The 26,128-nt window shown below is 37.9% G+C and overlaps 1 pseudogene; it reads left to right on the forward strand.

Annotated features, from left to right (window-relative positions):
* The first annotated feature begins 15 nt into the window (after positions 1-15).
* LOC128778154 (amine sulfotransferase-like) lies at positions 16-21,054 on the forward strand (annotated as a pseudogene).
* Positions 21,055-26,128: the final 5,074 nt, after the last annotated feature.

Here is a 26,128-nt window from a genome sequence, read left to right on the forward strand (position 1 = left end):
GTTGATTCTGGGAGATCTGCTAATTGGTGAATCATTAAATCTCTTCATAGAAAACACAGTCTTGAGCTAAGTCTTTTTCAACCAGTGGCAGCACGATTATTCTTCCCATTGGCATTGATGTCAGAAGTTCAGTCTTCATTTCAACAAGCTCTTATTGGTGAGTAGTTGCATTTTTGATCGAGGGTGAAAACCTTTTCCATTTTCTTTCTATGTTCTTTGGCTGATATAGTAATTAAGTTGAAATAAGACAGGTTAACAGGAGAAAAAAACAAATGTAATTACCTACATATGGCAGCCCCATATAACAGGAAGAGTCAAATACAGTCCCACAACTGAGGTTTATATATTATCCTGAGCTAAAGAGAAGAGGGTGAAAGCATTGGGAATTCAAAGAAGACAAAGACGATTGACAGGAACATGTGAAGAGCACATATTCTTTGTGTTTACTCAACCTCAACCATGTGATTGAGTCTTTATGATGTACAAAGTTATCTCTGGTATAAGTTTTCTTCCTGGTACAGGCCACCTGTGGAAATTCTTTTAGGCAGTTAAGGAAAAGTAAAAAGCTATTTGGGTCTGCTGGATCTGTATTGCTTCTGTCGCAAAAAAATCCACCTGCTAATGCAGTATATTTCTGGGCACAAACTCTGCTCCCCTTAACTTGTCTGAACTGTACTAATTATACAGTCTCAGGTGAGACTTTTTTCCTTCTTTTTTAAAAAAATTTTTTAAGTTTATTTATTTTGAGAGACGGAGAGAGCAGAAGAGGGGCAGAGAAAGAGGGAAAGAGGGAAAGAGAGAATCCCAGGCAGGGGCTGGGCTGTCAGTGCAGAGCCCTGGTGGAGGGCTTGAAACCACGAACCATGAGATCATGACCTGACCCGAAACCAAGACTGAACCACCCAGGAGCCCCTCAGGTGATCTTTCTAAACACTGGGCTAGATAAATATAAGCTATCAGCTCATATATTTGAAGCAAAAATATTATGTAATTGTTTTGCATTGATTTTCAATCAACTTAGCTGTTTTGGTTCCAAAATATTTATATAGAGATTCAAGAACATTTTACACTAAGACAAAGATATAATGGACCATAACAGTAGTGTTTTATACTAGATTCTAATACACGGAGAATAGAAGAGGGGAGAATGTATAGTATGTATGATAGCAGAATACCAGATTCATTCTAGTTTATCTTCTTTTTTACCCCCTTTTCGGATCACACTAAGTTTTTTCATATGTTTTCAAATAGTTTACTTCCCTAGAAAAGGAGTCCATCGATGATATGTCCCCTTTTGTCTACTTATCTTGTTACTTTATTTCCTGTTAACACAGCCAATTCGAGGAAAAGGCATGTGTCCTATGTGTCCTATGGCCTTTTCCTTGAGCTCCCTCAGAAGCAATATCTTTTGGCCACAAAAGATATTTTTGCTCTGTTTTCCCCACTTTTAAAGGTATATTCACATCCTCCCTGCCACTTCCCAAGGATTTTAATTGCTACACCACTTCCTTTAGGTATGAACGTTTCTTGCTGTTTGGCCACCGGTGCTAAAGGCAAATCCCTTACTTTCAGTGCATTTCCTGGTGCTCCTGAACATCAAAAATTAGATATTGACAGGTGTTCCAACTAACCTCAACTGACTGTGAATCACCTTCATTCTAATTATAATTCCACATCTATTGTACAAGAGCTTCAACTTTCTACCCTGGGTAATATTACATATGTCACATGCCAGGTTTTCTTCCCATCCAATTTGCAATCACGTTGGGCTCAGATGGGGGCATATGCCTTCCCCTAAAGCCTACTCTACACATTTGGACCCTGAGGAACATATAAGCCCTTTGATATAGGGGACCCGTTGGATAGCCAGACCATGATCAATCTCTGACACAGATGCATTGTTTACAATGTCCCTGCCTAGGCTCCAGTATTATAAGATACCATTATTCTACTTTTGTGAAAAGATAAAAGGGACCAATTTTCACTCCCCAACATTCCTGTATCTTTTACATAAGTTTTTCTAACTTTTTATCTCACTGTTAGAAGTCACTCTGTATTTTCCATATTCTTGTTAGTAATTCTCATTATTCCCCCATGTTAATTTACAAACCAGGCATATTTAAAAAAAAATTTTTTTACGTGTATTTATTTTTGAGACAGAGAGAGACAGAGCATGAACGGGGGAGGGTCAGAGAGAGAGGGAGACACAGAATCTGAAACAGGCTCCAGGCTCTGAGCGGTCAGCACAGAGCCCGATGCGGGGCTCAAACTTACGGACTGTGAGATCATGACCTGAGCCGAAGTCGGACGCCCAACCTACTGAGCCACCCAGGCGCCCCTGTATTTTTTTTTTTTATCTTTGTGATTCTATGCTGGTTTAATGTTTTTTAAAACATAATTTATTATCAAATTGGCTTCCACACAACACCCAGTGCTCATCCCAACAAGTGCCCTCCTCAATGTCCATCACCCAGTTTCCCCTCTCCCTCACCCCCATCAACCCTCAGTTTGTTCTCTGTATTTAAGAGTCTCTTGGGGCACCTGGGTGGCTCAGTCAGTTAAGCAGCCGACTTTGGCTCGGGTCATGATTTCATGGTCCGTGAGTTTGAGCCCAGCGTCAGGCTCTGTGCTGACAGCTCAGAGCCTGGAGCCTGTTTCAGATTCTGTGTCTCCCTCTCTCTGACCCTCCCCCATTCATGCTCTGTCTCTCTCTGTCTCAAAAATAAATAAACGTTAAAAAAAATTTAAAAAAAAGAGTCTCTTATGGTCAGGCATATATATTTTTAAACGTTCTCTAAACACGACCTTCCTACTTTTACTAACAATGGATAATTCTTACCTGGTTGCTTATTAGATTTTCATGATTTAATCTTATGAATCCTGTTAAGGCTTTAAAATTTTGTTGCCGGTTTGTGTGGCCACATTTTAATAGCATCATCATGAAGTCACGTTTGTACAAAACTTGTTTACTTGTTCTGATCTTTGCCCTGGCAGTCCTCATGTTGGTCCTTTTGACCCCTGAGTACCACCTCTGATAGCAACAAAATCTTGTTTGCTTTATGAAAAGATCAAAATGTTACAGGCTTATTGTTATTTTTAATCCCAAGATGTGGAACTGGCTGCACTAAGGAGCCACTGCTTCTTTATAATGCAAGTTACTATTACAGCCCAATGTGGGGATCGAGATGTAAATTATGTTCTTCATCTTGGACACTGCAGATGGCAAAGAGACTCTTTAAATATCTCCAGTGACCGAAAACTCATCTTTCCTGTCTTTCTCCATCCTTTGCTGTCTGGTCCCCCACTTTCTTTCTTGCCTATGAATTCATGTTGATGATTCCAAGTAATTTGGTTTTTTTCGTAAATCTCTTTTGTAAAGAGAGGCTACCAATCCTAGGTTTTCCAGTAACAGTGTGACTGTGAAAATATATTTAAAGTTGTTTATTTGGGGGCATCTGGGTGATTCAGTTGGTTAAGCATCAGACTTCAGCTCAGGTCATGACCTCACAGTTCCTGAGTTGAGCCCCGCATTGGCTCTGTGCGGACATATCATAGCCTGGAGCCTGCTTTGGATACTGTGTCTCCGTCTTTCTCTGCCCCTTCTGTGCTCGCGCTCTGTCTCTCTTTCTCTCTCTCTCCAAAATAAATAAACTTTAACAAAATAAAAAACATGCTTATTTCCATTTTTCTATAATGACCCTTGGCTCTGGCTTTCTGGAATTGTTTTCAAATTATGCAATTCTAAGCTCTTATTTTGTCAGCTACTGCTATGATCAACTATTTTGAGAACTAGGAATAGGACACTTCAGAGTCATCTGGAAGTACCTCTGTAAGGGTTAAATTGTAGTGTAGAGCTAATGCTTCGCTTGAAAAATAACAGCTTTGTGTTGACACTGAAGGTTAAGAGATAACAGCCTTGCTTTGCTCTGGTAAACTATGCCTCATACCCTTGTAAATTAGGCTTCACCAATTAAGGAAACAAAAGTTCAAAGAAAAGAGCATCAGAGGCAGGGTCAAGGAGATCCACTGGTTGCAACTTAGAGGCAGAAAGTCTAAAGTAAACACCTCATTAGACAACTGTTTCTAACTCACCTGGGAACTGTTTCTCTGTTCTGTTCCCAGGTGATGATAAAACGATGTGATCGGTTATAAAAACTCTGTATCCCGGCTGTTCGGGGCCGCACTCTTATCAAGAGTGTTGGTCCCGATCGGTCGGCCTTGCCTCTCATTGTAATAAACTTTGTTGTGACTGTCACCGGTGCCCGTAGCATTCTGTTTCAGGAGTCGTGTGGATGCAACACCTCCAAGAAAACTGAAACCCAGAGTTCTCATATCAAAATGCGTTTTTCCATATAGTTAGGGACAGATAATAATGAAAGGCAAAATATGTACCTAAATGACGACTCACAAGTCTTGGTTTGTACTTTCTACATGCGATCCATTATTTAAATGTTTTCTTTCATGCTTTTCCTTTGTGCCATTGTCCATATTATCATTATGGGCAATTTAATTGCTCACACGCAATGTCTCAGGCTTCCCGGAATAGACTCATGCCTGTGACCATTCATGCTGGTACTACCCCAATAACTTTAAAGATGTCACAAGTTAAAAAAAAGAAAAAAAAGAAAGTTAAATTCAAAGGTACCAAGATTACTATAAACAGATAATGCCTACCGAGACATTATATAAAAGAAATCTTTTATGAACCTACTAAGACCTAAGCAAGTGAATGTAGTTCATTTACAGGGGGGAAAAAAGGCCAGCTGATAAAGGACTATGTGGTTGGTCTGATAGCCAAGTGTTTTTGAAGCCCACTTAAATCCTATTTGTATATACATTTTCTGTTCAAATATACATAAGATTTCTGATTAAGAGCATCAGTTTTTAGAAATATTACAATAATTACTCGTAAGCTACTTTCCCCATACCTGCATGAATGGAGCACGCACAAATAAAACCAAGAGCTAGCCCATAAATAGAAGTCTCTTGGGCATTCCCCAAATTCCACACACCCAGAATCCAGGCTTTCAGAGCCAACAGGTTTTCAGTGTTTGTGTTTGTTAAAAAGGAAAGATACAGAAGGGAAAACTATAACATTCTACTAAATTTCTCTCAAATAATTTATCTGTATTTTGCAGGCAACAGAAATATGGAAGATACAAACAAATTTTTAACCAAACTTAAAGGATGTTATTTTGCAAATACTCAACTTAATCTTGAATTTTTAGAAAATTTAGATGATTTTGAAATCAGAGATGATGATGTCTTCATAATCACATACCCCAAATCTGGTGAGTCCTGTATTCCAACAGCTAATACAATTAATAAAATGATATTTCTGTAATATGGGAGCACTGTTTTTTTTAGGAGCATATTCTATTTGCATATATAGTCAATCTACTGGATATAAGTAATTTCTCATGTGGGCAAGGGAAATGGGCATAATGAAGAAGGAGAGAGATTGATGAAACCCTATCAAACACTGAGTTGCTGAAGTGGGCTGGGAAAGGACACAGGGATATTTGCCATTTAGGCAGCTTCTTGGGACATACTTGAAGCTGTATTTAACGACCAAGTACCTGAGAAAGAGGAAATTGAACTTATACTAATTATGATCATTCCCCAAATACTTTGGGTCTTATTTTTGATACCACTCATATATATGTGTAGAATATATACATACATTTTGTGTGTGTGGGCCTACACATACATCTATTTACATTCTCTACCTGTGTTTTATTTTTTTATTTTTATTTTTTGAAAAATAAGGATGTTTATTAAGGACATTTCTAGCCCACAGCTAGGGCTCATACTCAGCTCTATGAGCCACTGTCCGGCCTCATCCCCATTCAATGTGAATGACATTAGGGAGGCCGAGCCACAGGTATATCCCATTGATCCCACAGTAGGGGGGTCCCTTCCATAGCCAGGTATAGATAGAAGATATACTGCTGAGAATGAAGAGGGAAATCACTGGATTAATAAGTTTCTCTACACCTTGCCTGGACCCTTTCATTCTCACCTTCAAAGACCATGGGTTGAAGGTGCCTAGTACCATGATGTGGGGTATTCTCTACCTGTGTTTTAATGGGATTGGGGGGAATGTTTTTTGCTGCTGTGTTGTATGAGTTCTCTATATGGTTTGATATTACCTATTATGAGAAATATGATTTCCAAATATTTTATTCCATTCAATATGCCTTTTCATTTTGTTTGGGCTCTTTGGTGTACAGAAACTTTTCAGTCTGATATACTCCCACTTACTTATTTTGTTTTTGCTGCATTTGCTTTTGGTGTCATGTCCCAAAATATCATTGCCAGCATGAATTTTGGGGCACTACTGCCCTTGTTTTCTTATAGGAGTTTTGTTGTTTCGGGTCTTACATTCAGGATTTAATCCATTTTGAGTTAACTTTGTGTATGGTTTAAGGGAGTGGTTCATAGTCTTCTTTTCCTATGCCAGTCCAGTTTTCCCAATGCCATTTATTGAAGAGTCCACCCTATATTTTTTGCTCCTTTGTCAGAAATTAGTTGATTATACATGTTTAATTTGGGGCTCACTCTCTTGCTCTGCTGATCTATGCATCTGTTTTTATGCCAATACCATAATGTTTTGATTACTATAAATTTTTAATATTATTTGAAACTAATAAATGTGATGCCTTTAGCTCAGCTGTATTTTCTAAAGATTGCTTTGGCTACACAGGGTCTTATATGGTGCAAAAAAATTTTATGGTTATTTGTTTTATTTCTGCGAAAAATGTCATGATAATTTTGATAAAGGTTGCATTGAATCTGCTGACTGCTTTGTGTAGTATGGGATTTTAACAATATTAGTTCTTCCAACCCATGAACAGGAATGTCTTTCTATATATTTGTATTTTTTTTTCAGTTCCTTCTATCAGTACTTTACAATATCCAACGTGTAAGTCTTCTACCTCCATAGGTAAATTTATTCCTATATATTTTCTCCTTTTTGATGCTATCATAAATGGGATTGTTTTCTTAATTTCTCTTTCTGATAGTTTATTGTTAGCTTATAGAAATACAAGTTATATTTGTATGCTGATTCCTATCTTGCAAGTTCACTGAATTCAAATGATTAGTTCTAACAGAATTTTTGGTGAAATGTTTAGGGTTTTTGATATATAATATCATCTACGAATAAAGACACTTTTACTTCTTCCTCTGCAACTTAGATGCCTTTTGTTTCTCTTTCTTGTCTAAGTGCTCTGGCTAGGATTTCCAGTAAAACTAGTGAGAAGCGTCTGATCTTGGTCATTACTTTAGATGCCCTGGTTATGATCTTAGATGGAAAACTGAAATTCTTACTATTGAGAAAGATGTCAGTTATGATCTTGTCATAAATGGCATTTAACCTATTGAGTTATGTTCCTTCTACATTTTGTTGAGAATTTTTATGATGAACAATATTCAATTCTGTTGAATTTTTTCTGTATTTATGGAGACGATAATATGGTTTTTATGCTTCATTTTTTAATGCATTATCAAACTATTCTATTTGTGGATGTTGAACCATCCTTGCATCCCTGGAATGAATTGTATTTGATCATGGTGTATGATCCTTTTAATGTGTTGTTGAATTCAGTTTGCTAATATTTTATTGGGGATTTTTTGCATCTATATTCATCAAGACTGATGGCCTGTGACATTCTTTTCTTCTAGTGCCTTTTCTGGTACTTAGCTGGGTAATGTTAGCCTTGTAAAATGAATTGGGAAGTGTCCCCACTTTTTTTATTTTTGGAAGAGTCTGTGAAGGATTGTTACTAATTCTTAAAATATTTGTTAGAAAGAAATGTTTTTAATATTTTTTTTCCCCCAGAAAACACTGATTCTCTTGCTCTACCTCAATTTAACAGACATGTTCCTATCTCTGGCTCTTTGCACTCACAGAATCTTTTTCCCTTGATGCTCTTCTACCTGATATGTGCATGGTTTACTCCCTTCCTTTGGGTCCTTATTTTAAACTTATATTATCATTAAGGCATTCTGGATGGTCATATTTAAAAATGCAGCCTCACTCAAAATTCTCACACTCTTCTTTGCTGCTTTATTTTCCCTCCATAATATAACACATATCACCTTATACTATACCATATATCTACATACTTAATTTGTTCATTCTTTACAAAGCCATCCTTAGGAAGCACATCATAGCATTTAGACAAGAACAAATAACTCAGAAGAACAGGAAAGACCTAAAAAACAATTCCATGTGTATAAAAGAACTCAATATAAATTTAAGTAAGGTGCATTTATTAATGGGGAAAAGATAGTATATTTGGTCCCAGGAAATCTGTGTCACTATATGCAGGAAGTTCACCTGGAATCGAACAGCACATAAAAGAGTAAACTCTAAGTGTATTCAAGACACTAATATTAAAGGTAAAATTATACAACTATTTCTATTAAAAATATTGTAGAAAAATCACTGTAACTAAGGAGTGGTCAAGAGCTTCTACACAAATGTCCAAAGAAAAATATACAGGTAAAAGTATGATAAATTCAGTTACATCAAAATTAAGATGTTTGGGCTTTGCTTAACAGTGAGTTCCCTAGGCAAAGTTAATAGGGTCTGAAAGAGAGGAACTACTGGGCTTTTGAAGATGGCGGCGTAGGAGGACGCTGGGCTCACAGCGCGTCCTGCTGATCACTTAGATTCCACTTACACCTGCCTAAAGAACCCAGAAAATGGCCAGAGGATTAGCAGAACGGAGTCTCCAGAGCCAAGCGAAGACGAGAGGCCCACGGAGGAGGGTAGGAAGGGCGGCGAGGCGGTGCGCGCTCCACGGATTGGCAGGAGGGACCCGGGGCGGAGGGGCGGCTCGCTGGCCAAGCAGAGCCCCCGAGTCTGGCTGGCAAAAGTGGAGGAGCCGGACGAACTGTGTTCCGACAGCAAGCGCGACTTAGCGTCTGGGAGGTCATAAGTTAACAGCTCTGCTCAGAAAGCGGGAAGGCTGGAGGACAAAGGGAGGGAGAGCTGCTGAGCTCCCGGACGGCAGAGCTCAGCTTGGCGGGGAACAAAGGGGCTCGCCAGCGCCATCTCCCTCGCCCATCCCCCAGCCAAAATCCCAAAGAGAACCATTTCCTGCCAGGGAACTTGCTCGCTCCGCGCAAACACCCAACTCTGTGCTTCTGCGGAGCCAAACCTGGCAGCGGATCTGACTCCCTCCCGCTGCCACAGGGCCCCTCCTGAAGTGGATCACCTAAGGAGAAGCGAGCTAAGCCTGCCCCTCCCGCCCCCGTGCACCTTGCCTACCCACCCCAGCTAATATGCCAGATCCCCAGCACCACAAGCCTGGCAGTGTGCAAGTAGCCCAGACGGGCCACGCCACCCCACAGTGAATCCCACCCCTAGGAGAGGGGAAGAGAAGGCACACACCAGTCTGACTGTGGCCCCAGCGGTGGGCTGGGGGCAGACATCAGGTCGGACTGTGGTCCCGCCCACCAACTCCAGTCATACACCACAGCACAGGGGAAGTGCCCTGCAGGTCCTCACCACTCCAGGGACTATCCAAAATGACCAAACGGAAGAATTTCCCTTAGAAGAATCTCCAGGAAATAACAACAGCTAATGAACTGATCAAAAAGGATTTAAATAATATAACAGAAAGAGAATTTAGAATAATAGTCATAAAATTAATCGCTGGGCTTGAAAACAGTATACAGGACAGCAGAGAATCTCTTGCCACAGAGATCAAGGGACTAAGGATCAGTCACGAGGAGCTGAAAAACGCTTTAAACGAAATGCAAAACAAAATGGAAACCACGACGGCTCGGATTGAAGAGGCAGAGGAGAGAATAGGTGAACTAGAAGATAAAGTTATGGAGAAAGAGGAAGCTGAGAAAAAGAGAGATAAAAAAATCTAGGAGTATGAGGGGAAAATTAGAGAACTAAGTGATACACTAAAAAGAAATAATATACGCATAATTGGTATCCCAGAGGAGGAAGAGAGAGGGAAAGGTGCTGAAGGGGTACTTGAAGAAATTATAGCTGAGAACTTCCCTGAACTGGGGAAGGAAAAAGGCATTGAAATCCAAGAGGCACAGAGAACTCCCTTCAGACGTAACTCGAATCGATCTGCACGACATATCATAGTGAAACTGGCAAAATACAAGGATAAAGAGAAAATGCTGAAAGCAGCAAGGGATAAACGTGCCCTCACATATAAAGGGAGACCTATAAGACTCGTGACTGATCTCTCCTTTGAAACTTGGCAGGCCAGAAAGGCTTGGCACGATATCTTCAGTGTGCTAAACAGAAAAAATATGCAGCCAAGAATCCTTTATCCAGCAAGTCTGTCATTTAGAATAGAAGGAGAGATAAAGGTCTTCCCAAACAAACAAAAACTGAAGGAATTCATCACCACTAAACCAGCCCTATTTTATACTTTTTGATGCTGTCATAAATTAGATGTTTCTTAATTTCTCTTTCTGATAGTTTACTTTTATTGTACAGAAATGCAACTTATATTTGTATACTGATTTCATATCCTACAACTTAACAACTGAATTTATTTATTAGTTCTAACAGTATTTTTGGTAGAGTCTTTAATGCTTTCTAAATATAATATCATTATCATCTACAAATAGACAGATTTATTCTTCCTCTCCAATTTGAAAACCTTTTATTTCTTTTTCTTGCCTAATTTCTCTGGCTAGGATTCCCAATAAAACTAGTGAGAATGGCCATCTTTATCCTGGTTGTGATTTTAGATGTAAACCTTTCAGTTGTTTGCCATTGGGTATGTTGGTAGCTCTGAGCTTGTCATAAATGGCATTTTTTAAGCTGATATATTTTTCTTCCATACCCATTTTGTTGAGACTTGTTATCGTGAATGGATGTTCAGTTTTGTCAAATGCTCTTTCTGCATCTATAGAGATATAAATGTAGTGTCTATGCTTCATTTTGTTAATGTGTTATATAACACTGAAATGTGGGTGTTGAATAATTCCTGTATCCCAGTAATAATTAGTACTTGATAATGGTATATTATCCTATCAATGTATTATTGAATTCAATAGTTTGCTGATACTTTGAGGGTTTTTTTTACATCTATGTGCATCAAGAATAATGGCCTGTAATATTCCTTTCTTATAGTGTCTTTGTCTGATTTTTATCAGGGTAAAGGAGGCCTTGTAAAATGAGTTTGGAAATTTTCTCTCCTTTTCTATTTTTTTTGGAAGAGGTTGTGAAGGATTGATATTAATTCTTCTTTCTTTTTTATTAGAAAAAGTATTTTTAAATTTTTACCAGAGTAACACTTGTTTTCTTTTATTTTTCTATATAACAGACATGGTCTGCCTCAGGCCATTTGTACTCACAGATTCTTTTTCCTGTAAAATTCTTCCACCAGATATATGCATGGATTACTCCCTTCCTTCCTGTAGGTTCTTATTTACAAATTATATTCTAATGATAATATTTTAGGTGATTATATTTTAAAGTTCAGCTTCACTGGGAACTCCGAAGTTTTTTTTTTGTTTTTTGTTTGTTTGTTTGTTCTTTGTTTTTTACTGCTTTAATTTCTCTCCACAATATGGTACTTATCACCTTAAAACATACCACATATTTTCATATTTAATTTCTTTATTTATTACAAGGTGATAGTTAGAAAAATAGTATTGTATTTGCACAGGAAAAAATTGGCCTGGGTAGGAGGAAAGACCCAAAATACAACTCTATGTGTATAAGAGGACTCAATATATATAAATTTAAGCATATTCTACTTATTAATGGGGAAAGGATAGTATATTTAATGTTGGGAAATCTGGATCACTATATAGGTATCCAGAATACACAACTGGATACCTAAGACCACATACAAGAGTCAAATCCAAGTGTATTTGAGATACTAACATTAAGGACAAAAGTATACAACTATTTTTATCAGAAGAAAAAGGAGAAGAAAATCATTGTGACTTAGGAATGGTGAAGAGCTTCTTAAACAAATGTCCCAAAAAGAAAATGGAGGCAAAACATTTGATAAATTCAATTACCTGAAACTTAAGGATTTTGGATTTTGCTTCACTAAGAATTGCCTGGGCAAAGTGAATAGGTGAGAGAAAGAAAGAAAATATTTGTAATATCTACAATTAAAATATAATTAATATATACACTATATTAGAGCTACAAATCAAAAAGTAGGGGACAGGAATCTGAGTATAAAAAGAGGCAAATAAATGAGCTGTTAATTTACGGAAGAAAACCGCCCCTCACCAATACCATCAAAAAACAAAAAGTTGGTAAATTATGATATGTTACTTTGCATCTATTAGACCAACAAAAATGAGAAATGTGAGTAGCTCTGAATGCTAATAAGGAGTGCACAGAAATTTGCATTCATTAGCATATTACCCCTGGGAGAGTAGATTGAAGCAATCATTCTCTGGAGAGCAGTGTGGCACTATCTGGACAACTGAAATACAGACATACCAGGAAATTCCTACCCTAAATATCAGTCCCCAACAAAATCTCATACAGGTGCACAGGGAACATGACTAGGGTGTTCACTGAAATGCTGTTTGGGGCAGGGTGTCCTTTGGAGAAAGTAGACAGGTCAGTGCATGAATGCATACCCTGAAACATACACAGCATCTGTAAGGTGCAAATGGATCAGAGGTAGCAATAAATGAATGTTAAACCACAGTGCGCAGAGACAAACAATGGAATGATGCACATGGATTGAAAATACAAACAGGCACAACAATATGTATTACATATGAACACATTACAGCAAAGAATGCACTTTAAACCTCAAAGCCTGCCTGTGTATGGTGGGGCAGGGGTAGGAATGGAAGCAGGAAATAAGAATAAAAGGAATAAACAGATCAGGGAAGGCCTACAGTGAATCAGGGATGTTAATGTAGCATGAGCTGAAGACAAAGTTTAGTATCTCATTATGCTAACACCTGACCACTAAGCAGGCCAAGAAAGAAGGAAACGAGAAAGGAAAAAAAGGAAAAAGGAAGGAAGGAAGGAAGGAAGGAAGGAAGGAAGGAAGGAAAAGAAAGAAAGAAAGAAAGAAAGAAAGAAAGAAAGAAAGAAAGAAAGAGAGAAAGAGAAAAAAAGAAAGAAAAAGAAAGAAGGGGCAAAATGTGAAAGGTGGAATGGAGGAGAAACTGAAAACAGATACTTGAATTTTTGAATCTCTGTAGAGGTTTTTGCATCATATTGTTGAATCTCTCAAGAACTGTGTTATGACTGATAATCCCTTGAATTATCACAGCTGCCCCCTGAAGCAGCTGTGATACCTTTGATACCTGTGATACCTGTGATACTTCGAGTGATACCTCTTGCAGAAGCAATATTTGGGAAAAGTGGAAGGATGTAAGAAAGCCATTTAGAGCTTTCTAACAATGAGTTTTCATTGAATTTGAGCTCCAGCTGTCATAACATGTAGGCACATGTGGTCTTGGTCTTCCCTGGTCAACACTGGAGGACTATAATCACCAATATTAAAGCATTTGGAGGACCGGATAAGGTGCATGCCACATGCAGCTGCCAGCAAGGAAAGTGTGCCCAACAATGATCTTGATGACCAGGTGCTGCTTAGCATGGGTGATTAAATGGTATTGGGATCGAAGGTTAAGATGGAAGGTTAGGATGGGAATTGATGAGGTGCCAGTGGGTTTTCTCATTTCAGAAGTTGTTTGAATCTTTCTGGGACATGTGACCTCTTGTTGGGTTACGTTTAAAGTATTGCCTGGATAGATCAGAAGCATGACCTTTATAGAAGTCGTGTTTTATCTTAATAGTTCCATATACGAAGCATGGAAATGAAGTGTAAGGAATCTGGAGTAGGCAATCACACCCATGTATTCTGTGGCAAATGTCCACTCTAATAGGAATTAAGAGAAATAGTCATCATAAGAATTTGTCACATCCCATTCACGGTGAAAAGTCCAAGTTTATGCATCATCTTTCTCTTCCTATCTCCATGTAGGTGTCACAGGGCCTCCGTTAGGGATTTATAATAAACAGTTTCCTTATGTGGACATCATGGGCACTGTAGGAAACATGGGGAAGAAGGGAAAGATGAAAAGTGACTCCTTCAGTGGAATAGCTTTTTGTTTTTTTTCTTAGTCCAAGGAGTGGAGTTGCAGAAGGAAATCTGGAGGCAGGCATAGAAGTTAATTTAGAAGTCCCATGTATGAAGCAGAAGAAAGGATAGAAGAGTCAAAGAAAAATTTGTGGGACAAATGCCCATGGAGTTTCAAATGGAGAATCTCCTGAAAAGAAAAATAATGGCAATGTTATTTTGTCTTTTATTCACGTTGTATTTTTTATACATTAAAAATCCATTCAGATGAAATTACCAGTATACTTATTTAATAACAAACTTTCATTTAAAAACTGATGGCACATCTATCTACATTTTGGAGAGATTTGTGCATCATTAAAACAACATTTTTGCTTTACAGGGACCATCTGGTTTCAGCAGATATTAAGCTTAATTTATTTTGAAGAACATCACAAAAGCACTGGGAATCTGGAAACAGTTGATCAAATCCCCTTCGTTGAGTACAATTTTCAAAAAATGGATTTGTTGAAAGGCCATCTCCTTGTCTCTTCTTTACCCACCTCCCACATTACTTGGTTCCTAGTGGAGAGGAAGAACAAAAAAAGCCAATGTAGGAAATAGATTATGGCTGCTGAAAGATAACTGCTCTTTTTCATTATTTCATTTTGTTTCATTAAATTGGCACCGCATTCATCCAGGCGTTAGCAAATGTGACATTTGACATACTTTAATTTTCAATAGCCATTTGTGTTCTTATCTTACAGTATCTGATTTTTACCTTGTTCCCTTTGTTTTCTGATTATATAGGTAATACAGCCATTAAAAAATGAAAGAGTATATAGGTGTGTATTTTGTTTACTTTATAGAGTATATTGTAATATCATATACATGACATATTACATATCCTTTCAGTTTTTATTTGGCTACATTATTATGCATACATATAACACTAGCAATTCTTTCTTTGCTTTGTGTGTCATTTCAACTTCCTTTTCATACTTCCAGCTATTTTGATTGGGTACCATGGAGGTGTACCTTGAAAGGTAATTGACAGCCACTAGGCCAATCATGAAGGGAGAGCCATTGCAGAAAAGGGGTAACCCAAAACACAAAGAAGCCTGAATGTATACAGACATGGTTAGGAAACTATCAAGTTAAAATAACAGGCTTCATGCAATTGGAAGTTATTAGGATAAAAATATGACAAAATGAGAGCATGAAAAATAGTGAATACTTCTTTCTTTGCAAATTGCTCATGTATACAGAAATCCTAAGGTCATATGTGCTCATATTTTCACTTTTCAAAGAATATGGCATTGGCAGTTACAAGTACCTTTGAGGGATTCATCAAATGTTTTCTAGAAATAAAATGTAAGTAAACTTACATAAAGCAAGTAATGCTTGCTGTCCTGAGGTGAGGGTTTTTGCTTTTGTTTTTTTTTCAAGAGTGAGAATGGGAGAGAGGGATCAGGTAGTGGTAGAGGGAGAGGGAAACATAGAATTTTAAGGGGGCTCCACACCCAGCCTGGAGCTAGATCTAAGTACCCTGAGATCATGACCTGAGCAGAAATCAAGAGTAGGATGCTTAACCAACTGAGCCACCCAGGTGCCCCTACCTTGGTGAGTTTTTAAGCTTATTGAATTTGGCTGAGGATACAAGAAGCTGAAGTAGAGTTGAATGGGGATGAGTAACCAACTTATCAAGCCAGGTGGTAGTGTTGTCTTGGAGGACCTTGTTCTCCCATTGCTACAAATTATGCTTCCCTCTCAGGAGACTCTCAAGGATACAAAGTCATATCACCAGGAAATATTTACATTTAATCACGAAAGAGTGTTCCACAAGCTCAGTGAGAAGCATCACAGTTCAGCTCACAGGTTTGGAGTTTTGCACTGCATATTGCAGGGGGCACCTCCCGGGAGCTTCAATTTGATAAAGTTTATTATTTTTCTTCTTTTTAATGGAATTTTTACTTATTTTTGAAGTAATCTGTATACCCAACATGCGTGTCAAACTCACAACCCTGAGATCAAGGGTTGAATACTCTATCCACTGAGACAACCCTGAGATCAAGGGTTGAATACTCTATCTACCCACCCCATTCTTTTCTGAGGAGCCACTATAGCTGGTTGATCAGGAGCCAGTCCTGCTCAAGTAGACATGATGATCTGGAAGAGGAGAACTAATATTAGTCTCTAATGCACTGTGCAGAGCTGAAGTGACTCATCTGGGAGGCTGTATGTTCCATGCAGCTATGTGCTTGGGGAGACCATGAGGAGAGGGATGGAGAGGATTCCTTCCTCTGTTTTCCCTCTTGGTTTTTCTAACTCTATGGTAAAGTGATTTTCTGTCTATATGAAATGCATTTTTAAGAGACTAATTTCTCTTTGAGTTCATGTAATTATTTTCTGGTAGACTCTGGATGGTTCTCCCATAACCAGATGCTAGGAGAAAGCTGGAATCCAGCAGCACACTTCCTTTTACTTCTTTGTTATTAAAGGTTCCTACATCTTCTAAGACTGTAGTAATTTTCAACATATTCAACATATTTACCTAATGGTGTATCTGTTTTGGGTTTTTTTGTTGTTAATTTTAATGTTTATTTATTTTTGAGAGAGAGAGAGAGAGAGAGAGAGAAAGAGAGAGAGAGAGAGAGAGAGACATCGTGAGCAGGGGAGGGGCAGAGAGAGAGGGGGAGACACAGAATCCAAAGCAGGCTTTAAGCTCTAAGCTGTCAGCACAGAGCCCATGCGGGGCTCAAACCCACAAACTGCGAGACCGTGATCTGAACCAAACTCAGAGGCTCAACAGACTGAGCCACCCAGGTGTCCTATAACGTATCTGTTCTTCCCAAAGTGTTAGGAAGCCTTTGGTTTGACCACATCAAATGTTGGTATGAGCACAAAAGCCTCTTCAACATTGAGTTTGTGATATAGTAGGTGAGGAAGGTGAGAAACATGACGTTAGTGACTTCACCAAAGCTGTAAGCCAGTTTAGCCAGATAAATTGATTGTTCATGCCCAGAACAGCCAAAGGATGACATCAAATTTGAGTTCCCAGATTAAGTTTACCAGGAGATGTTTTCCAAAATCATTTCTGTAGTTTTTTTTTTTTTACCAGCTTTTCCTTTACAACTAATACTGGAACTTCCTTTTCAAAATTGTCTGTGTGTGAAAAATTGCCTGTGTATGTATGCAGGCGTGCATATGTTTGATTGTTTTGAGTCAGATAATTAGTCTCCTTTATGGATCACTAACCCTCTTTTCTGTATTATTCATTCTCGTGCCATTCTAGATGTTATGTTTACCACTTGGGGATGCCTCTCTTGGGACACTTAAATGTTGTTTGCATTGTGTATGGTTAAGCCTTGCAAGAAAAATTAAATGAAAATGACTGCATATGATTAGGAAGAATTCAGTTCCCAGTAACAGGAAACTAAAACTTTTGTTTTTGCCTAAAATAAAAGAACTTCTACTGTCTATTGACTGAGTCCCAGAGGCAGCTATCCTGATGCTAGCTGTAGCAGTCAAGAATATCCAGAACGTCCTAGAATTTTGCCTTCCCTTCATATCACATTTGGTGTGGCAATGGTGTCTCCATTGATAGTAGCAGGATGGTTGTTGTAGCTCCAAAGTCATGTCCTCATGTGAACACATATACATCAGAAAGAGCAGGAACAGAAACAAAAGTTGTTTTTTTTTTTTTTTACTACCTTTGTTCCCACCTTTTCTCGAAGAAAAATCACTCTTAGAAGTGTCTGTTTGAATTCCTCTTTCTGTTTCAATGCCAAAATTGGGTCAAATGACCACCCTAGACTAATCACTTATAGAGGACAATGGGATTCCCATGAAGGTCTTGAATCGATCAGAATCATTACCATAAAGGGCCTGGGCACTGTTGCCAGAACACCCCCAGGGATCTCTTAGTGGAAAAGAGAGAGCTGTAAGAAAGGCAAGACTAAAGGCTGCCACCTACTGAGTTTTTCTCAGTAGTTGCTGTTACATCTGCTTAAGGTCCTAATACCAAGCCTAGACTCTCTTGTTGAGTCCACATCACTTACCTATGAGGTATTCAAGTATCTAGCCAGCCTTGCACCTTCTTCACAATGTGGCCCCTCCATTGACTCCAGCCTCATTTTCCATATTTCTCATCTGAGACCTGTTCCCATATAGCTCTGGGGAAACTCAACTTCTGATACTCCTGTGACCTGACATCTCACACCTTCCATGGAACCACAATACTCGTTCTTCTGTCCACACCCCATACGTTCAGGTTGTCTATCTAGAAAATTCTTGATTTTGCTTTAATTCCCAAAACAAATTTATCATCTTTGTTGAAATTTTCTCTGACTTCCGTTACACAATCACTCTCTGCCCATAATGGATCTTTGTCCTGAATTCCCAGCACTGATCCTTTATTGTGCCTCAGTTCACTTGTACCATCACACAGGGCAATATCTGACATAGAGTAGCTACTCCCCAAACACTTGCTGTTAGGACAGATAAAATGAAATATGAGTGTTCCTCAAATAAACCCAAATGTTCTCTAAAACAGTGGACAAGTGAAGGGTTAATTTACCAAGAGGAAATAAATAAGTCACTTCTCATGGTCTAACTCCATTTTCTAAGCAGCCTAAGCACTTACAATTTTCACTCCCATAATAATATTTAGCTGCACCTTCTGTGTAAGTCTTCTTATAACGTGCATAATTTATCATACTCTGATTTTTTGCAGGATCTCAGAGGTTTATGTTAAAAGTCTGTAAATTTCTGGTGTACGAACTGAGAGAAGAGACATGGATGCTGTAGTGAGACAGGTCACGTTTGACAACATGAAGTATGACCCCTGGAAAATTATGACATTATACTGAGCACTGAATTTAGGATACAAGTAAAGGTCATTTTCTTCACAAAGGTGAGGTTGAACAGTGAATGGCTGTCCTGCGGTATGTTACAAATGAACCAAACTACGGCTTCTAAGTTTCTTGGCTGATGTTCCTAACATGGAGCCCTCATGGCCCAGTGCCCTTCTTTAGACAAATGATTTTCCATGATTTCATCTTGGTGCAATTCAAAAGACTATAATATTTGGTCCCTGAATGAATCTGATGAATAACCTAAAATCACAAGGCTTTCCCCATGGCCCCTGGAATTCTAACAACGCCTAATACAATGTCTGCCACAAAATGGATATTCATTTAGTGTTAGACTGTTTCCCCCTGTTAGCATTGGCTCAGCACATGACGATGAAGTAATGGTGGGCTGTTGGCCATCACTGGCAGCTCTTCTCTGTGATTTATCCTAAACATGCCCCAGGGCTGAATTAACAACACGTAGTCACTATTCTTTTGTTACTGGGCAGAACTATCATGGGTCCACAAGTAAACCAGAATCTTACATCACAAAATGTATAAGAATATCACATTTATCTCAGTATGTCCTACCTCTGGTGAGTGAGTTTTTGAATGAATGAATCCTCTATCTTAGTGACAAATTTGAGCATGTTAGAATATTTTTGTTATTTTATGCAATCTTTCTAAATTGTATTTTATGATATTCTAACTTAGTAGCTGGAAAATCTATAATACAGAATTATAGTCATAAGTTTTGCTTTTAATCGTAGGGTTCTGTGCCTCTATGTCAAGTAGCAATAATATTGACTTAGAGTTCTCTACATTAGTATCTCCTTCACTTGATCTCTTTGTATATCTTTACCCATTCAATTTAACAGTATGAATCAATGAATCACTGGTAACTTGGAGCCGACCTGAAGCGGGGATATACCCTTCCCTTACACTCAGCACACCTTATCATGTTGTAGACGCTATGACCCTTGTCAAGTGCCCCTTTTATTGCACAAGCAATTTGTTTTCTTTGAAAAAAGAAAATTTTCTGTGCATATACATCTTTCACCCACCTGAAAATGAGAGACTCAAATGGCTAAGAAGACAAATAGGAGAAGCTAAATTTCCTTGTGGAAGTGATGCACATCCCCACCTGTTTCTTCTGCACAGACATGTATTTTTCTCTTACATGTAACAGAACGTTACTTGCACCGGCTTTACCACTCCTGCACCGTTTGGGTTTGTGTCTTCGGTTTTGTTATTATTTCAGTTTGCTTCAGTTATTTGTTTACAGTTCAGTTATTTTACAATCGGTGTTCCTTGTTTTTTTTTTTTTTTTTTGGCCTCTCCTTCTATCAGCCTCTATTTGTCATCACAACTCTGTGTCCCTAAGCTTAAAGTAAGACCAATGTAACCTACAGTAGGTCAGATAGAATAATTACAGGTGAGCCATTCCAAACTGTATGAGCTTGGGCTATATTTAAAAAAACCTCTCTGACCATCCATGTCTTCACCAGTAAATACTTGCACAAAGACATCTGATTTTTGGAATTTTTAAAGGACTTCTATAGCCCATGTTATAGTTGGCTATAGTTATATAACTAGCCCATGTTAGCCTTGAAAAAAATAGTAAACAAGTTGCAGGAGTTTTCTTCTTTTGCAGGTGGCTGACAGCTGAGGAATGGGACTAGTTACCTTAAATTACATCATAATTGCCATAATGAGTTTGTGTGCCCTTTGCCATAAGGTGGGGCAGTGAAGGGCCATAGCCATGTGCAGGAGCAACTGGGGCCTAATGGGGCGAGGGGAATGAAAGTCCAAAAAATGGTGTTTCTCCCAACACTGATGCATCACACCCCTCTTCCCAGAACCTTTGTTGAAGTCATTTCTTTGCTTTTCCTTCCAGGTGCTTTTGGAGACTAGAAAAATCAGATAACTGTTGAGCAGAATGAAAGGTTTGATAAGATTTTCCAAAAGGAGATGCAACATTTTTCCCTTGAAGGTCATCTGAGATATGAATGAAGAACAGAATTCTCAGCAGTGCAAGACTATTTTAAGAAAGCACTTTCAGAAGGAAATATATTGAGTTGTATACTTTCATCCTGGACAGTCATTGGCTCATTATTGAAAAACTTCAGTGATTAATAAACCTCAATATGCCACCTTTACATCATTTGCCGTCTGTGGCCTGTTTTCCATTTTCTGAGATTCCTCAATTTCAGGTAAGGAGAGGATTCCTCCTTTGTTTTGCAGTATTTTTATGTAATAGTTTTTAATTTATGTTTAGAAATTCCAAAGCTCTTGAGCAATAAAAATTTTAACATGTTATTGATTTGACTTCTTAAAATAAAAAACATTTTCATTTATAAAAAACTACTTATGGTCTTTCTACATACTTTACATTTTAATTTTTAGGTATCTAATGAGTCGATCTTTCATTTTATGGCTTCTAGGATTTGTGTCTAACTTAGAGTGAGAGTGTTGCTATCACAAGTATTTTCATGTATTCATTAACCATATCTGTATTTAGTCTAAATATTTATCTTATGCTGTAAGACAACTACCGATTTTTCTTAACAGGTAACAAAAAAACAGGCCCAGGATTTCTTGGCCTGTTTCTTGAATAGCCATCATTTTCCTTCTGATTAAAATTATCTTGTTTCAAACAATTGTATACACATGAGTGGGCTTCTGTAAATGACATATTTTTTGTTGGTATACTTTTCTTTTTCATTACCATGTCATAATTCCTAACATAAATTAATAAACTGTCATGAAGAGTTGTGTTGGAATTTTGGTAAGTATTATTTACTCTTAAAACGTCATTTAAAAACTGACGTCACCACTAACCGAGTCTTCCTATTCAGATGTATCGTACATTCACCATTTATTTGTGTTTTCTTTTGGGTCTTTGGTAAAGATATATGGTCCTTTTATAAGCTTTGCTGATTTCCTGTGAAGATTATCCTAAACAGACCTAGATGGTATCTGTAGCTATTGAGAGGAGGATATTTTTGAGTTACATTTTCCAACTGCTGACTGCTGCTCATGGTTTTTTGCCGACTTTAGCATCATCTGGATTTTTTGGTTGTAAGCCTGACTGAGTGAAAGCAATGCAGTCAGTCTGAGCCTGTAGTATTTGGATGCTGCCATGATCAGATTCTGTAGACTCACAGATGTATCTCTGTGTGTTTGTGCCCAACTTGGGGGTGCTGGCTACCTCAGTGTCTTTATTTCACTTTGCTCATTGCTCTCTTCATCTTTCTTAAGAAATGTCCACAGTTGCTTCCCTAAACAGTACTTTAAACAAGGATATAAAAAGCCCTGATTCTTGCATTGAGAGAGGATTTCTCACTCCCATGACCTGCTCTTGTTCTACCACCTCTTGCCTTTCTGAACGCCTTTCTCATAATTCCATAGCTGTGGGGTTAGGGCGTAATGTATATCTTTAGAGAAAATTTCCTTTTGTCCTCCTTGCTCCTTATTTATTCTCAAGCAAGAGTTTGTGTGTAGTAGAGTGAAGGAAACCTTGTGCTTAAAAATATATTTATATGACATCTTCTTTATACAAGATATTGACTTTAGAATCACATATGCATTATCTCCTTTATTATTAACAAAATCCTTATAAAGTTGGTGGTGTTTCATAACTGAGAAAATGAGATGTTGAGAATAAGTGAAATTTCCCTTGGGCAAATAGGTAGTGTTAGCACTCTTATCCAAACCTGCTCTGTCTGACTCTAGAAATGAAAGATCCTTAATTCCTTTCTCTTAGCTCTTAGTTTCCAGTTAGGGATTAAGCTTGATTGAAACTGAGTTTTCAGTTTAACATGACTCAAGTGTGTCTGGTTCATCCCATTCCAGTGAGAGACTGGGAGGTGTGTTTCTCCTTAGTCCTTAGAAATGAAAGTATTTAGCCCTTCTCTTCAGTGGTATGAATTTTAGTTCCTTATTCTCCTGCCCAAAGTTACAAAATCTGGCCTAAGCCCATAATTATCAAATGTGCCCAGAAAAGAAAACCTGCATGCTTACCAAGAAAGGGCTCTTTCCTGTCTGGAATTTTAGTTTACCTAGTTCTTCCTGGTTCCAGAGATCTAAGGTGTTTAAAATATAATTGTACTTTAGTTGTTTTTTAAACTAATTTTAGCCAGGGGAGCATAGGCCTTTATGACCTACTCCATCCTACTTAGGAGAAGTCTCATCCAGTGTCTTCACAACGATTTGACCAGTTTTGGTGGTTTCCTGCCAATATTGACAAGTTGTTGTGGTTTACTGTTTCAGTTGTAGCTGAAATGTCAACTTACACTTTGTGTTAGGAATTTCGCTCTTGGTACTTTCACCCTCAAATATATCCGCGGGGCAACATGGGTCTGACGTATATTAAGTAGTCTTGGTACAAGACATTGTTGATGGCACAGGTGTTGTATCAATGATTCCCGATTCCTGGAAATACTGTGTCTTATAAACCATTCTGCTGAACCACTTAATCCTGCTGTGCTCCATTTCTCTTATTACCATAAAAGCTCTTTTACACATTATATTTTTGAACTATCATGGGGTCTAGGAAAAGAGATAAAATTACCAACTTCAATTCATCAGTGGGCAAACTGAGGTTTCTCCAGGTAATCAGTGAACAATTTTCATTTTAGCTCAGTCGATCAACAGGCTGTTATTTCACAATATACAGTGATGTTTCTGTCTACATGAAGAACATATTTCTACTGCCTTTTTCAAGGATCCATCTCCAAATTTTCTTTTCTTTAATGATCATCCCTGAGTTCAGGCAAAAGTTTTATTTCAAATAAGATACACAACACTATAATGCCAATTTTTTGGACATTCAGCATATGTAAAAAGCCTGGTTTGTGTGTGAAAATATAGATGTCAAGGCCTTACTGCATAGAACTTCAGATTTTGCAAAGTTTCAGGAAGGCCCAAAAGCTTTGTGGGCACCCTAGAACCACACTTCAAGTGATACTTATCTATGGTTTCCATGTATGTATCTGCATGGAAATCTGGTGTGTGTGTGTGTGTGTGTGTGTGTGTGTGTGTGTTTCTGTCACTATGTCTCTATCTTTCTATGATATTATTACATGAGTTAATTTCTAAAAATTTAATCAGTGATCTGGTGACTTCTCAAATTAATTTCCTTAGAATTTTCTCATCTTTTTATTTTGGATACTCTGAAATATGTTTTGATGCCCCCAGACTACAGAGGACAGTTATTAAGTTTAATTTAAGAACAGGTTGTTTTTATGGCATATGTGTTCTCTATACTGATACTGATTTCCTGAATAAGATTACCTTTCTAACCATAAAAAATATTTATGATGAAATATAATGTGCATTATAGTATCTGAACAGCAGCTAGATGCATGCAGTTTGAAAAGATAAATCAGTGTCACTGTCTGAGTGAAATAAAATCAACATTGTGGACCCAGAATGCCAAGAATTATTGTTATTTATTTTCCTTGATTGATGATTGCATTGGTGTTCACTTTATAGATTCATTGTGATGTACCTATATGGTTTGTGAACACTGACAATTTATTCTACCTGATAATAAACAAATTAATTTTAAAGAGGAGACAGAACATGAGAAGTGATAAAGGCCTAGTAAATATAACAGCTCTGATTGTACTTGTCTTTGTGTTTAGAAAAAGCACTGCTTTGATCTCTTTATTGATATTCGGTGATTTCTTTCAGATGGGAGTGCGCATTGCACTTGAGAATAGAGCCAACTGAAGTTTCTTCTTCTTTTTATGAGATTGATAGTTATTCTTCAACCCTGTATCCAATTAATTGATTTTAACTTCCTTTGAAGCGTATGGGAGGGAAATAGAAGAAAAGGAGCATCTCTTAAGAAGTCAAAGGTTTGTAAGAGAACTGCAGGCTATCATGCACATTTTTGTTAGTGAGAATCTAGAGCTGAAGTAGACTCTCTACCTGCATTTGGGGGTAAAAGTCAAGAGGGTAATTTACTTTCAAATCTTGACTTGATATAAGGACCATAGGAACAGTAACCAATGGTTTTATGTTCTGAGTTGCATATCAGATAAGCTCACTTTAAGTTCTTTTTTTGACAGCTTTGTGGAGGGACTATTTATATACCATAAAATTAACCCCTTTTAAGTGTATGACATACTAATGCTTAGTAATTTAGCGTGCAACCATCACCACAATTCAGTTTTAGGACAAGTCTGTCAACTTCCCAAAGTCCCTTGTGTCCTTGAGCAGTTAATTTCTGTTTTTGTGCTCCAGACCCAGGCACACAATAAGCTACATTCTGCCTCCATTCATTTGTCTTCTCTGAACATTGAGGTTTATTCTTGTAGTAGCATTATATGTTTGCCATCTGCAGCTTGAAATAATGCCTCTACATTCTGTGTTACTTCATATTTTTGGTCCAGTAAGGATGTTTTAGGAAAAAAGTGGATAAATACTGATCAAAGGCAAATTCACTTAAAAGGTTACATGAACATTCCCTAGTTGAGGTAAAACCAGGAAGAATGATCAATAATATTTCTTACGAATGCAAAGGATGAGTTCATTGACTATACTGTCACAACTCCAAATATATGTGCCAAGAAGCAAAGAGATGCATTCTTGGAATCCAGGAAAAAGGAAAGTGTGCATTTTCAATATTTATGTGCTGGCCCATTGTTTGTTTTGCAACATAAAGTAGGTAAACCACCTCAAGTAGCTTGTATTGTTTGCCCTTTAGAGAACATACATATTGGGCGGCAAAGGTAGATATTGTACGAATATATATCAAAATGAGTCAGACACTTCCAGTGATGTAGGGAGTAATTTTTAGAGACCATTGAGTTCTAGCACAGTAAGGAAAGTTTTCCACAATTGGTACAATGGAGTACTAGTCCATATAAATACGTAAAGGGGGTGATATTAGCTTGATGCTACTCTAGGGTATGTCAGGGTAAGAGGGTAACAGAGACATAGAATGCTGTCAAAAAGGTATAGGTGAAGCTTACAGACTTTTGTTTCATGTCGCCTTGTCTGGGCAAAGCACGTGGGGGAAAAAAAGGCATGAGGTGCTTTGGGAATGCACAATTTAGGGCACCCTTCATTAATAAAAATGGAGAAATGCTGGAAAAGTTTCAAGGATATTGTAGAGGAACTTGAAATTAAAATTTTAAATAACAGTGCTGTACTGATCCATTTGACACCTGAAGAAAAAGGAAAAATCAGTTGTATCTTAAAATTTGGATATTTCAGGTGGCT

Source organism: Panthera pardus, unplaced genomic scaffold, assembly GCF_024362965.1.
Source record: "Panthera pardus isolate Hobbes unplaced genomic scaffold, ASM2436296v1 HiC_scaffold_181, whole genome shotgun sequence".
Taxonomy (NCBI): domain Eukaryota; kingdom Metazoa; phylum Chordata; class Mammalia; order Carnivora; family Felidae; genus Panthera; species Panthera pardus.